At 42.9% G+C, this 14,482-nt stretch overlaps 1 long non-coding RNA gene across 5 annotated transcripts in view; it reads right to left on the minus strand.

Moving 5' to 3' along the window:
• Nucleotides 1-10,676: 10,676 nt before the first annotated feature.
• LOC131580817 (uncharacterized) overlaps nt 10,677-14,482 on the minus strand; it is a 101,715-nt gene continuing 97,909 nt past the window's right edge. For all 5 annotated transcript variants that reach the window (XR_009277967.1, XR_009277965.1, XR_009277963.1 and 2 more), the window contains one exon: nt 10,677-14,378. This is a non-coding gene — a long non-coding RNA (uncharacterized LOC131580817). The remainder of the gene's footprint in view (nt 14,379-14,482) is intronic.

The raw sequence follows: 14,482 nt of genomic DNA on the forward strand, positions 1-14,482 counted from the left end.
TCCCCCACAGACCGACAAAAGCACAGTAGGGAACAAATAACTCATTTGGGGAAATAGAAAAGGGGATAATGGGAAGTTCAGCACGTCCCTGAAAGTGAACAAAAATAAAAGCTGTGAGCCGAAGAAGAAAAGAAGATCTGAGGGGAAAAATATATATTTGAATTTAGTGTCTTTTTTGGACATTGACCCATGGCCAATCACGAACTGTAGAAAATCCAAGAATGGCAATTCATTTTTACGCAAAAATCAATAATGACAATCTTCCCAGGACAAGTCTTCTTGAATATCTTATAGAAATTGTAGCTCAGGATCCTTCTACACTTTATTGCTTCAATACCTTTTTTTTCCGTCGGGAATTAACGTCCAGGTGCCCGTGTCTCTCCTCGAAGCGGACTCGGCCATTCCCCGCTCCCGGCTGTTCCCGCGCAGCGGCCTCTTCCTGAGGGGCCGAGCCGGGCTGCGCGGGGCGGCAGCGCCCCCTGCCGGCCGCACCGCCAGCACCGCTCCCGCCGCGGGGCGGGACGGGACGGGACGGGACGGGACGGGGATGGGATGGGACGGGACGGGACGGGGAGGGGACGGGACGGGACGGGACGGGGAGGGGACGGGACGGGACGGGACGGGACGGGAAGGGGACGGGACGGGGATGGGATGGGACGGGACGGGGACGGGACGGGACGGGACGGGACGGGACGGGGAGGGGACGGGACGGGACGGGACGGGGAGGGGACGGGACGGGACGGGACGGGACGGGGATGGGATGGGACGGGACGGGGCAGGGACGGGACGGGACGGGACGGGGACGGGGAGAGGATGGGACGGGACGGGACGGGACGGGACGGGACGGGACGGGACGGGACGGGACGGGGACGGGGAGAGGACGGGACGGGACGGGACGGGACGGGACGGGACGGGACGGGACGGGACGGGACGGGACGGGGAGAGGATGGGACGGGACGGGACGGGACGGGGACGGGGCGGGACGGGACGGGACGGGACGGGACGGGACGGGACGGGACGGGACGGGACGGGACGGGACGGGGCAGGGACGGGACGGGACGGGACGGGGCAGGGACGGGACGGGACGGGGATGGGACGGGACGGGACGGGACGGGGACGGGACGGGACGGGGATGGGACGGGGACGGGACGGGGATGGGACGGGGATGGGACGGGGCGGGACCGGACCGGGCCGGACCGGCGCTGCCCAGCAGGTACCGGGCCAGCTGGCAGGCGGGTTTGTGCCCGATGGGAAGAAGAGGGAAAATGCTGCGGGGCCAAGGCGGGTGCCGTGGGCTCCGCCGTACCTGCGCAGAGCTGGGGAAGCGCGGCTTTGGCCGAAGCCGTGGCATCGCAGCGGAGACGGCTCAATTCCCGGTGTAAAGCTGCAGCACACATGGCTACTTTGCCGTGGTGCTGCTGAGCAGCGGGGTCTGCTGGCCCTCCAAAAGATCATCAGAAGGAAGGACTGCTTCAGGAGAGAAAATTTCCCCATCGGAGATAATTCTCTAGAATTTTAGACCGTGTATTGGGACATGTACTTAGCTTTCCCAGTCTGAGTTTGCCCACGAGGGTAGCAGACATCTACCCCAGGGAGCAGAGCAGAGCCCAAATCCTCTGTGAATGCAACCAGAGGTATTCTCATGCTTCGTATGCAAACACAGTGCCCAACCTGGTTAAACAAATTAATTCTTTTCCTCAAGGGGCTCTGCTTAATAGAGGGATTTCCAGAGGACCCCAAGCCTAAGACCAGTAATATGCTTGCCTTACTTCAGATTTATTTGTTGAGGTAGGAGGGAGGTCAAATGCACTGAGTATTCCATTTCAGTAAGTTATGTGCCCAATGACCTGCTGTAGGAAGAACTATTGATTTCTGCTTATAACTCCTGTTGAGAGTCCTGTACATATCGACAGTCCTGGCACACCCCACATTTAAATACCAGGAGTGCCAAAGACAACCAAGCAAATATTTTATCTTGCTGTCTGCAAACTTTCCTTCTGACAAAATATTTCCAGTTTGATTGTTTCCAATGACATGCAAGAGTTTTATTAGTTTACAGCCATTCAAAATAATAAAATATTTCAAGATAATGATTTAGGGTTTTAAAACAGGTTATGTTACTTTCTCATCCTGTATAAGGCTGAAACTGGAGGGGAAAGGGAAGCCTCTCCATTACTAAATAGTTTGTTGTCAACAACATTCATAGTCCATTAAAAAGTCCATCAGAATACCCTATTGATTTTACTCAACTACCCAGCCCACAGAAAGTTAATGAAGTTGGTAGTGAGACAAGACAAGCCCCGTGGTTTTTGCCACTGTACCAGTTATCTTCAGTATAGCATCATGTCATCTCCAATTCCATCACAAGATGATTTATTTCAATAGCATGTGAAGAGCAATTGCCCTTAGAGGCAACAGATAACCCTAGAGCAGCATCATCCAAGAAAAACAGAGCACAAATCACTAACTGTTGTTTCCAATTAAAAATAAAAAATTTAAAAAGCATCAGGAAGACCCGTGTCTTACAGAGCTAAAATGATGAACTATTTCATGTGGTCTATTTTTAAAACATTATAATCCAAATAAAATTAAACTGAATTTAGAAATCTGTTTTAAAGCTGAAAGAAACACTGCTGAGATGTAAGGAGGTGTGTGGGCCAGTACCCAAAATATTTGGTATAATTTTCCACCATATTCATTGAACCAAATCCATGTAAATTTTGAATAAGTTTGGCAAGAGCCATAGTGGTTTTGTTTTTACTGTCACATAATGGAAGAAGTCCCTTGTGCACTGGCCTTTGTAATGGGCAGTATCACTGTGGTAAAATGTGTTCATATGTCTTAAGACAATCAGGAATCAAGGCAATTCTTTTAAGACAGTATGGTAATTTCATGAGTGTTTGTTAGGATGTCTGTTCTGCATAGCTGCCTACATGGGGAGATGCCAATGGAAGCAGGCAGCATTAGGTGCTGCCAGATGAAATCATCACCTGCTTTCGTGCCCCTTCCCAAAGCCTGCTCCTCACAGGCAGCCTTCAGCATATAAACACATGGATGAATCATCTTGCCAGCTTAGAGTCCTTCTCTGCTCAATGCAACAGTTTAGTCATTTGAGACAGGAAATCACTGTGTGTTGGGAAGCAGCACTGGATAAACCTCAACCAGTTTCCAGAGCAGTCAAGGGCTCAGGTTGCAGCAGGAACAATATGATTATGATGGGCAGGAAGCATAATAGGACAAATTCCAGCAAGAACTCCACAGAATGTAATAGCAAAGATTGCTTTTGCTGTAGATCTTTGATAGGTCATTCAGAAAAATATACCAAGATTCATTCTACAAATACAATGAACTCCTAGAGCTATTTCTATAGAATTCTATTCAATGTGGTAGGATTTTCCTATTCAAATGCTTTTCTGTGCCCTACATCAATCACCCTGAGCACAGTTCAACAGAAGTACCTGCTCAACTAATGATGTCAAGGAGGAGGTACAGAGCAGTAGAAGTTCTTTTTCTCTCCTACCTTCATCAGCTGCAGTATCTCACTATCAGTGAAAGCTAGCAGAGGGATCAGCGACAAGTTGCCAAAAGATAAGGAAGACTGCTGAGGAGAACTTTGAGAAGTGTCTCCTGTGAAGGTTCTGCACCAAAGCTCACTTAGATTCCTCTTTGTCAAGGCAGAGGCTAAATTTAGAGTGGTGTCAAGTCTATTTTTATGATACTAAGATCTCCCTGGGAATTTATGAGATTCTCTCTTTGGATTTAAATTATCTCTTCAGGAAGTGTGGGTTATAGATCAGTCATTTTAAACCAGCTGACCTCAGTCACCTTCAGAGACAGGTAAGCTCAAAGTGAAAGGATCCCTAGGGTCAGTGGTTTCTGAAGGGGGGGGGTGCACTATCTGAATACTCACATAAGAGAAACTTGATGCAAGGTGAGGGGGCATTCCCTTGCAGCAGATACAAAACACTAAATTAATGAAAGGACCATTGACATTTCATTCTGGTACCGTTAATGCCTCCCAAGTGGTCCAGGATTAAGTGGAATTAAATTCAATAGTGAATCCCACTTTATATGATGATACAAGGCACTAATAGTAATTACCTGTTGAGTGAAAAAGGAGATAAGCAGTATTTGAGGCATTTGGGTCATTCATAGCAGACTTTAACAATTGCCTGAAAAGGTGTTGCCTTTTGTACAGCTCATTATAATCTATCCGTAGAGCTTCATCATTTTCATATCTGTTTTATATGCAAGAACTTCCATGTTGAGATGGAATGCTTGCCTCAAATATTCAGGCAACAGCAAATTTTTTCACAGGGGCGAAAAAGCCACTTGTCAAGCTCAGCCTGCTCATCAATTCACATGCAGGTCTCCTGTGTGTCTGCTGGGCAAGGAAGTGTTCCAGTGTTCCCAGTGGCTTTGAAGGCTATAGTGAGGCAGGAAAGTACCAGGAATGATAGAGAGATTGTGGAAGGCAGTAAGCCACACAGTGCATTTCTGGAGTGAATTTTCTAAGCAGTTCATGATTTTAAAACTCAAAGCTCCATCCACGTTGCAATTTAAGCATTTGTAGCTATTCTGAACAAGGGAGAAATTAGGAGATGCTGGATTCTATTACAGGAGAGTTCTTTGATGCTGTTTTCAAACACTATCCAGATACTCCATCTGAAGCTTTCATTTAGAGTAAATACTACAAAGGATTAGTTTTTTGAAAGAAATTAAAAGGATGGAACATTTTCTTGGCTGTTAGACATCTGAGAAATCCAGAAGTGGATGATGCCAAACTATCTGTCATATGTGTACTTCCTGTAGCCTTACTCTCCTGAATGAAATGTGGTTACCACAAAGGATATTTGCAATTGAGAAGGAGAGATCAACTAGATTTGGCTTTCCTAAATATGGCCTGTCTCTTAGAAAGTGTTTTACAGTTTCTATTACGAAGGAAAGGTTTTCTCATTAACAATTGTCAGGTTATATTTTCAGCACAGAAAAATTAAGGATGTTGAGGTAAATTTTAAGCCACCATTTTAGAGTTTTAGGCAAGCACTTTCATCAACTGATTGGAATGGCACCACAGGCACCCAGTATACTTACAGGACCATTTACGAATATGCTTCTATTTAATCAATCCCTGAAGTAAAAATAAATAAATAATAAAAATACATTGACATACCCAATTACAAAATACGTGTTTTAGAAGTTATTATAAATAGTAAATGCATCATTCCAGTCTTTAAAAAAATAACACAAAACTTGCATTTCTTTAAAATTTAATAACAGTAAGGGAAACCTTTCTGATTTCTTTAGGTCAGTTTTCAAATCATGGATAATTTAGGCTGAAAGAAACTTCTCTAGGTCATCCAATACCCTTCTCAATGTTGGTCTCATTACTTCAGGTTGCTCGTGCTGTGTCCAGTCCAGTTGAACCCACCAAAGATTGAGATTCCAAAGTTTTGCTGAGCACTGATTGCTGCAATGCATTGGTAAGAAAGCAATCCACATGCAAAACCTTCTCCTCTTTTCCAAACACAGTAGAATGTTACACTTTCTATCAGAGGACATTCTCACTGAACTTTCTGGGTTGCTGTCTTGGGCTGCAATGTAAGATGTAACCAAAAGTATGTATTCTATTACCAGCAGTTAAAACCAGGTGGGGCAGTGTTCTTTATCTCTTCCAGACCCATCCTCCCTCCTGGGGGATATCTTCTGTTAAGGGGCCATTGAGTCTCACTGCATGACTGATAAAATTACATCACCCCATTGGGAGATGCTCCACCCAGGGGGAGGAGCCAAGCATTCCTACCTGGGTATAATCTGAGACTCAGAACACCACAGGCAGCCTTTCTCCACTGGATTCCCAGAGGAAGACAGGACCCATCTACACCACCACTGGACCTTCAGAGGAAAACTACACCCTCCTGCAGGATCATTGCTTCAGCAGAACCACATCTGTCACTCCAGGAGGACTGCAGCCACCATTTAACCAGACTGCTACCAGCACCCAGACCAACAGGGTGTCAGGTTGTATCCTGACACTGTCAGTGTTTTTATTTTGAACTACTGCGTTTTTATTTAAATTTTCCTAGTAAAGAACTGTTATTGCTATTCCCATATCTTTGCCTGAAAACGCCTCAATTTCAAGATTATAATAATTTTGATTATAAAAATTTAAACATTTTTCCATTTCAAGAGAAGTTTCTGCCTTCCTTAGCAGAGACTTGTCTTTTCAAACCAAGTTGCATATAATACCTTTCAGGAATCAGATAACAGAACTTTGTATCTGGGGGATCTAACAAGAGGTGCCTCCTCCATTTAGGCTTGCATGACCCCACTGTGGAAGGGATTACTTAAGTAGCTCAAGATTCAAAAATTTTCAGTAAGTAAAATCTTTCCATTACTTTGTGATTTACAGCTGGTTTATTCCCTTGTTTACAAAATTAGTTGATTTTTTTACCAGTTAAATCTCTTGTAGGCTTATTGGGAAGGTGATAAAAATCTGAGATTTGTCACTATCACCAATATTTTAAAATGGTCCCTTAAAAAGTGTGCAGTGGCTTGACGCACACCTTTTAACAAATTCTGGAAGCTTTAACATCAATGCTAGACCCACTGGTAGCACTTCCCAGTGTGCAAATCCTCTGTGAGTTCACAGCCCCTCTGCAGACCTCTGCAGAACTGGGGAGCAGAGCTTTTACCTCATCCCTCCTGACCTATCCTACTTCCTTCAGCTTCCATCCCTCTTCTGTGCAGAGCTCAGGCCAGGAGAACCAAGGAAGCACTTGTATTTTTGTGGCAAAGTGCTGCTTTCAGGAACATGCATCAAAGACACAGTTGATCCCTTCTATTTTGGCCCCTGTTGCTTGCAGAAGAGAGGTCTGGATCCAGACGAGTGCTGGGAGCCTCTTCCACCTTCCTGGGATACCAGGGCTGAACAGGTCAGATCTCCTGCCAGAAGTGAACATGGGGCATTTTGTTTAAGCTGGGAAGCTGATAGTGTTGAACCCATCTATTTGAATAAACCAGCTGGCTGTCCTCTTCCGTTTGTGATGTAAATCTATATGGTATTGTGAAACTTTATTTATTTTAAGCTTGCAATATTTACCAAAGCAAACCAAAAGGGTTCTTTCTAACTTCCATAGCATTTTTTCTACTGAGCTCTTTGTTGGAAAGATATGTTCATGTATAATTAAATGTGGCTTTCTTAAACCTTTGCAGTTGGTAGCTTTATATATATTTTGTTGCGCTTTGAGTACAAAGGCTATATTATGCTTTTGTTGGCATCCTTGCTGGTTAGAATGCCAACTGCATAATTTTGTTCTCTGCTATATGTCAGAACTCAAGTGCCGAGGGCTCAACAGGTGGTGCTGGGATAAAGTTCTGGCAAATCAAATAGGTAATGTGGTTATTTCTTTTGTCAAATTATAATTGAAAACAGAGACAAGTAAAATGAAACTCACATTTTCCTGGTGCAAAATAGAGACTAGAATTAAACTGAAATCAGTTTCCATGACAAACACACATTACTACTGAAGCTTGGTCTGTAAATAAACATGCAACACCTTAGTTTTGATGTAGAATGATTTGTTCTCTGTAAATTTAAACCTTAAGCATCAGTGTTTGAATGATAACAGAAGGCCAGAGTCCTCCATGAATCTTCTGTCTTTCTTGTGCATATTTAGGAGAAAACGTGCCAAAAGTTTCAGAAAAACTTTGAAAAGATTTAAATCTGAAAAGTCAGTGAATTTGAGACAATCTGTAATACATAACTCAAATGTTTAACATCAAGAGTTTCCTGCCATATTGTTTTCTAATCATTGCTATATCCATAGCAATGAAGAAGAAAGATAAATACACAGAAGAAAATGATAAACACACTGGAAATTCCAGTGAATGTGCTGAATGAGGTGCTGCTCATTTTATGTTTGACTTGGATAATGTTTATTAATCCTAAAATCATAAAAATTGGATAAAACCTTATATTACAAAAATGCAACAAATCATATATGCCTAGCTTGGTTTTCCAAAATTGCAGATAAAAAGGTCCATGCACTTCCAGGATTATCCACTTGGCAATTGTGGCTGATCTTTTGTACACCAAGATGTTTTTATTTTCCTCTGAGGACCTATCCAAATCTAAGTACTCTTTATGCACAGTTCTGATGATCATCATTATTTTATTTAGTTTTCTATTCTTCCTCATTTAGAGAAATTTCTCCTAAACTACACATTTCTCAACTCAGAGTTTTGTTTTTTCAGCTCTGAACTTATCATTCACTGGAGCAGCTTCCTGCAGTGGCCTCCAGTTCCTTTGGCTGTCACAAACATTTTTATGTCCCTTCCAAACTCTTATTTAACTCTTATATAAAGGTGCTGCCTTTGTCTGGGACCAGATGGTGCTTCCTCTTCTTTCGGTAGGTCATTCTGTAAGTGATCAGGAACTAAGCACCGTGGAAAAGGGGTATCACATCAATCCAGAAACATTGGTGGTTTTACCTTTTCCATACCATGGTGACTCTGGTTTAGTCCTAGCAGAATGCACACGTTTCTCTCCAAGGCTATGCCTGTGCCACTGAGTGCCAGGGCTGTGATCAGGGGGTGAGACACACCTCAAGAGCAATAAACCATTACCTTTTGTTTTTTATTCTTTAAGCAGGGGTTGAGAAAGATAGATAGACTAAAATACTAAAATTCTGCATTTCACAGGAGATCCTTAATTTTCTCCAAGGATAATATGACAGTTTCCACCAGCTTTGCCACAGCTCAAATGAAACAAAGAATAAATGTCTTTTAGTCTGTGTTGCTTGTACTCAGATGAGCTTTCAAGGGAGGCTGGAAGAAGGGGCAAGGGATTGGGGTACATTCATTTCATGAAGTGAGCAGGTAAACTTGTGGGGTTTTTCCATTCCCTGCCCCTCATCCCTGACCCCCTGTGGGTCATCCCCATCCAGACAGGTCTACCCATGGAAATGCTACTGATGGCAGCATAAACTGAGTATTGGAAAGCACAGGCAGAATTTTTCCCAGAGGAAATTAACCATGAGTTGGTTTAAAAAACCACCTTCCATCTAGTATAAATAATGCTAATATCTTCAGAAGTATTACTCTTATCCTGGGACTGAGAAAAGAAAAAAAAATAATAGGAAATTAATTTTCTTATGTGCTGGAAAGCCCAGAGGTTAATGCACACAACAAGATGGCCACAGACCTGGAGGTCATTGCTTCTTTAGACAGTATTCTGCATTGCAGAAAAGTCACCATGGCTTTTTTCAATAATTTCATACATAAAATGAGAATGAACTTACATGACTCCCATTCCAATGAGGATAGTAGAGCTCATCTGACTTGCTGTGAAATGAGACTGCTCAGATAGAAACAAGCTTTGTGCTGTTCCATGACAGAAAAATGGCAGATTCTTCTATGGTTCTCAGGAACAGAGAAACAGCATTTTTTTCTAGTTTTTCTTTTACATTGTTACAAATTTGCATAAGATCTACCTTTTGCCCTTGCACATACATAATTGTTATGTAATATCTGTTTTATCTGTACTGATTGTGGAAGTCAGTGGGCTCATTAACAAAGAGTTCACAACTCTCCCTTGGAGGGAAAGCTCCTAGACGAGTTCCTTCTGTTGGGGCAACAAAAAGAGTCACTCCCAGCTTGCCTTGCAGCCCATGCAAATCTTATGTACCCCATGCAAATTCTATGTACCCCGTTGGTCCTTCCCCTTTACTCAGCACCTGAACCCTCAGTTGACTAGTCCTGATGCTCCTGTATAAACCCCTGTTTCACTCTGACTATCCAGAGTCTTTCATCCCTGACTCCTTTGCAGTAGCCAGAGTTTTTCTTGTTCCTGGACTGAGAATAAAGGCTTCTGGTGGAACACCCCATGAGGCTCCTGTCCCTCCAGATATCACCTGAAGAGCTGCAATCACTCAACAGCTCTTTTCAGGGCCTAGAGCTGAGATCAGCAGGGCAAGGAGTGCCTGTGTGCCCAAGGGTGTCCTTCTAAGGACGCTTCTCTGGGAAGGTCACGGCACCCAGACCACTGCCCAGGCCATGACAATTGGTCTCTTAGAAAGAGCCTGTATTATGTTTTATTTTTTTGAAAAGAACAAAAGATATTTTTCTGTGTAGTTGTTTGTTGTTGTTTTCTGTGAGAGCACATAATGAGACACAGATATTTGGAGAAATATGGGGGCAGGGGCTTAGCATGTGCGTGTGAAAAATGTTTGAACCTGCAACCAGATTTCAAATTTTTCTTGAGTTTGCATATTAAAAAAAAATGTAAATATTCAGGCTGAAAATAACATATCTCTGTGTTATTAAAAAATAGGAGGGTAAAAAACAAATCCTCCAGAACAGGAGTATGCTGGGCATTGTTTCTCTTCTATCCCAGCATACTTACAGCCCAGAAATAAAGACTTAGAGTTATATTTTCATCTCAGTTCAATGCAGCCGATTTCAGTGACTCAAATCCCTCTTTCCATTAGCATGAGTTAAGCTGCTCAGGCTTTGTCCATGGATGCTGTCCTACTTTTGTCACTGTCTCTTTGAGCCTTCAGTTCAGTTCCGTTGCTCCGGACTGCCAGGTAGGTGAACCTCACAGGGCTCTGGCTGGAATCACTCCCAGGCTAAAGCAACACCTGCTGTGCCCCTCCAACCTGTGGCACATTTAACACTTCCTTTTCCTCTCCAGGTCAGGACAACTTCCAGGATCGGAAGTTGAACTCAGCCCTTGGCAGCTGAGTGCAGCCAGCCCAGGCCAGCAGTGCCCCACTGCCAGTGCTGGGAGGGCTCCTGGAACATCTGCCCCTGTACCCTACTCAGGTCCAGAGATCAGCAGAAGAGGCTGGAAGCCACTCTGGGCTTAGACCTGTCTGTGTGCATTCTGCCAGCCCAGCCCTGCACAGAGCTTCCCCTCTGCTTCTTGTCCTTCTTGGATACATGGACGGGGCATGATGCTTTTTGAGTACCTCTTCACTTGTCCTTCTGACCAAGTCCTTCTCTCTATTATCCTTTCAATTATTTCATCTTTGTTTCTTTTTAGTACAAGTAGTCTAAGGACAGAGGACTTGATCCTTATCATTATGCAACCTAAATTGGCAGTGCCTACCCTGAAGTGTCTAGCTTCCCATCACAGTCACAGTGACAGGCATTGCCTTGTACCACATGCCCAAATTTCAAAATGCTGAAAGAGAAGGGCTTTATACCTTACTGGAATCTATTTCAGCCTTTTTTATGCTTTTATTATTATTAATGGATGAAACAAAACTATTTGTAGTGCATTTTATTATCACAAGCAATATTGAAAGTAATTTGACCCCTACAGTACTTTTTTTTTTTTTTTTTTTTTTTTTAATAATAATAATACTATACAGTGGCAAAAAGGCTATGAAATCCTGTGCAGAGATCTTTATCTTAGTTGAACTGGTTGAAATATAGACAGTGGAAATGCTCTGGGTTGACACTGGTATAATAGGAAGCAGCATATGACCTGTTCTTCTGAGCAATGTGCTGTCACCACAAAGTACATCCCCCTACATTCCCAACAAATAAAAAGTTTATTTGTCAGCCTCCCCCTGTGAAGTCTTTATTTATGGGTACTTTATCATCTGAAACAAGCCATGTTTTTCATGATTAGAAACGTAACACTCTGGCAAAATCTGAAGTTGTACAGGAGAATGTGAATGATTTTATTATGAAGTCAGTTTGCTGTAAGCACTGGAGAACCCAGATAATGCCACAGTGTGTTACTCAGCTAGCAGGTCAAGAGTGATATAAAAGCATGGAGTTCAGAAAACCTCTCCTGGCACGGTTTGGTTCACCAAAGGACTAAATTACTGTTTCTCCCAGGACTTCAAAAGTTGGGAACTCAAAGTAATATTTTTGTCTGCAGCTTCTTCAGATGGAGACTGTGCACTTGTGCACAGCCGTTCACTGGCCATGGGCTGTTCCTTGGAGGGTTCTCTCACAGCTGCCAGAGGAGAGGATAGCATCGTGTGCTAGTGTGTATCAACCATTTAGCTCTGCAGAGATGCTCTAAGAGCTCCCCTGAGGAGTGAGAGCTAAGACACTGACTGACATACCTGAATGCCAGTACCTCTTACAGGTCACATACATTCAGCAGAGCTAAGCTGCTAACTTTCTAAGAGTAAGGAAAAGAATTACGTCCTGACATTGTCATTCTCAAATTCAAATCCTCACAGGTGGATAAGTAAAAAAATATCAGGCTTGGCAACAATTTACCTTAAAATGGCAAAGTTAAGAAAAAAAAAAAAAAAAAGCACAACTAGCACAATCCATGTGGAGTCTGCTTAAAGGCACAATAAAGGTCCAGTTTAAATGTGTACCACTAAATAGTCTCTTCAAATATCAAAAGTAGTTACCGTGTCTAAAGGGCAGAGAACGTGGTTGTCAGGACAAAAAAAGCCATCCTTCAAAAAGTAAGTGCTGTTCTGTGGAGAAAAGTAGATAAGAGACTAGACTTGGAGAAGTTCACTGAAACCACCATAAACAGGCCCACAGCATTTTGAAGAGTGACTTGCTAAACATACAAACCTAAGAACTGCATTCACTTACCTCAATCTAGAAGGTAATTGGTGAACTGATGGTGCCAACACATGACAGAGATGTGAAAGGAGCTGTTCTGGAAGAGAAAGCCTTTGCAGGAAACCTGAATATGCTATTTGCATCAATAATCAGCAAGGGAGGACAGTGAGGTTCCTGTATGAGACCAAAAGTATCTCCAAGACTGCATCAGATCAAAGTGTCAAAAAAATAATATTCTTGGAACAGAGGGGATTCCCTAAAATATGAAATACCCAGTAATAGCTCAGTGTAATAAATTATATGCATTGACCCCAGTACCACAGCCAAGGAAAAAGAAGATGAAAATATGTGAGAAAGGCTTAGAGGTGACCTAGGGACTAGTAAACCAGAAGTGCTGCAGCAAACAAACTGGTAGAAGTTATAAAAAGAATAAAATTAATGTGGAGAAAAATATGCTTCTCGGAGAGGGGTTGGCCTGACTGTTGTAGAAGAAATCATGCCCCCAAACTGCTAAAGCCCTCTTGGAGGGATCAGCATGTTCATTTTTATAAGGAAACCCCAGCAGCCCAGTTCAATGTGCACCCTCCAAGGCACAAGTGTGTCCTGCCTGCCTTATTGAGTGACCCAGCTGTGTTAGAGACATCAAAATCTACTGCACCTATAACTAATATTACAGAGCTTTGCTTTTCTTGTTGGATGGTACAGAATTCTCTGTGCTTCTGACTTCTTTTGAAAGCTGCAAGCCAAGCCTCATATGTATCAATTAGACTGTGAAAATGTACTGCTGGAGTTGCCTATGGATTCTAACTTAATGAAAAATTGCTTGCATGCTGTAGAGAGACATAACAGAATGTTATTGCCATTTTTCATCCTTTGGAATTTGGTCTGAGAGTCTAAGCTTGTTAATCAGCAGTTCGTCCTGCTTGTACCTGTGAGCACCCAGCGCCAAGAGTGAATTTCCTCTCTAGGCTTTTGCAGTGGAAGCTTTGCCAAGGGTCTTTTGTTCACCATGTCATTCAGCTGTGCTCTTGCCTTAATTGTGCCAGTAACTCATGTCTGGAGATTATTCATTCTGCTCTGGTGCAACGAGCAGCATGTCAGCCTGGAGCTGGTGGAGACACTGGGTTTTGTGTACACACAGTTCAGGTCTGGGGACAGAAAATCTGATTCTGGACCTTTTTTCAGCTGCCCTGCAGCCCTGAGCAAGGGGATTTTGAAGGTGTGCTCAGACTGTAAAAATGCTAATTTCTGGATAGAATGTACAAGGTATATAACAACTCATGTCTGAGTGCTCCTGTTGTGCAGGATTTGATCTCATTATGAGATTTGTTCAAAGAGGTTTGTTTGAGATCATTACCAAGAAATAAAATTACTGTCAGGGAAATTATTTTGAGTAACATCTACTACAAAACAGTAGCTATGGCAAAACTAGTGCAACTTCTAACATGAGTATTTTTTTCTTGGTGTGTCTGGGGGTGTTAGATTATAGGTGTACATAACTTTGCAAAATCAATTTCATATCATGGGCTAATTCTTTTAAAGAGAAGATCAGCAGAAATTTATTGGATACTCTTGGCCAGACTATCTTGTTTTACTCCATTTCTCAGAAAAATAATAGAAAAAGCAAAATTCCCAGAATTTACAAGAACAAAATTAAACCATAAAATTACATAATGGTCTGGGTTGGAAAGTACCCTAAAGGGATATCTTCAGTTATATCAGGCTGCTCCAAATCCTGTCCATCCTGGCCTTGAATGGATCCAGATCTCCAGGTATGCGTTTGAAATACTGCTCACCGTTCCCATGTTTGCCCAGCTCAATGCAGAGTCCTGCAAATGGAAAAAATAAATAGAGGTCCCAAATAATAGACACAGGCAGATGCCTTCGTTTCCTAAAGGATTTTGATGTCCTGTCCCAATGAATGTTTAAAGCA

The sequence above is a fragment of the Poecile atricapillus genome, chromosome 7 (genome assembly GCF_030490865.1).
Source record: "Poecile atricapillus isolate bPoeAtr1 chromosome 7, bPoeAtr1.hap1, whole genome shotgun sequence".
In the NCBI taxonomy this organism is placed as follows: Eukaryota; Metazoa; Chordata; class Aves; order Passeriformes; family Paridae; genus Poecile; species Poecile atricapillus.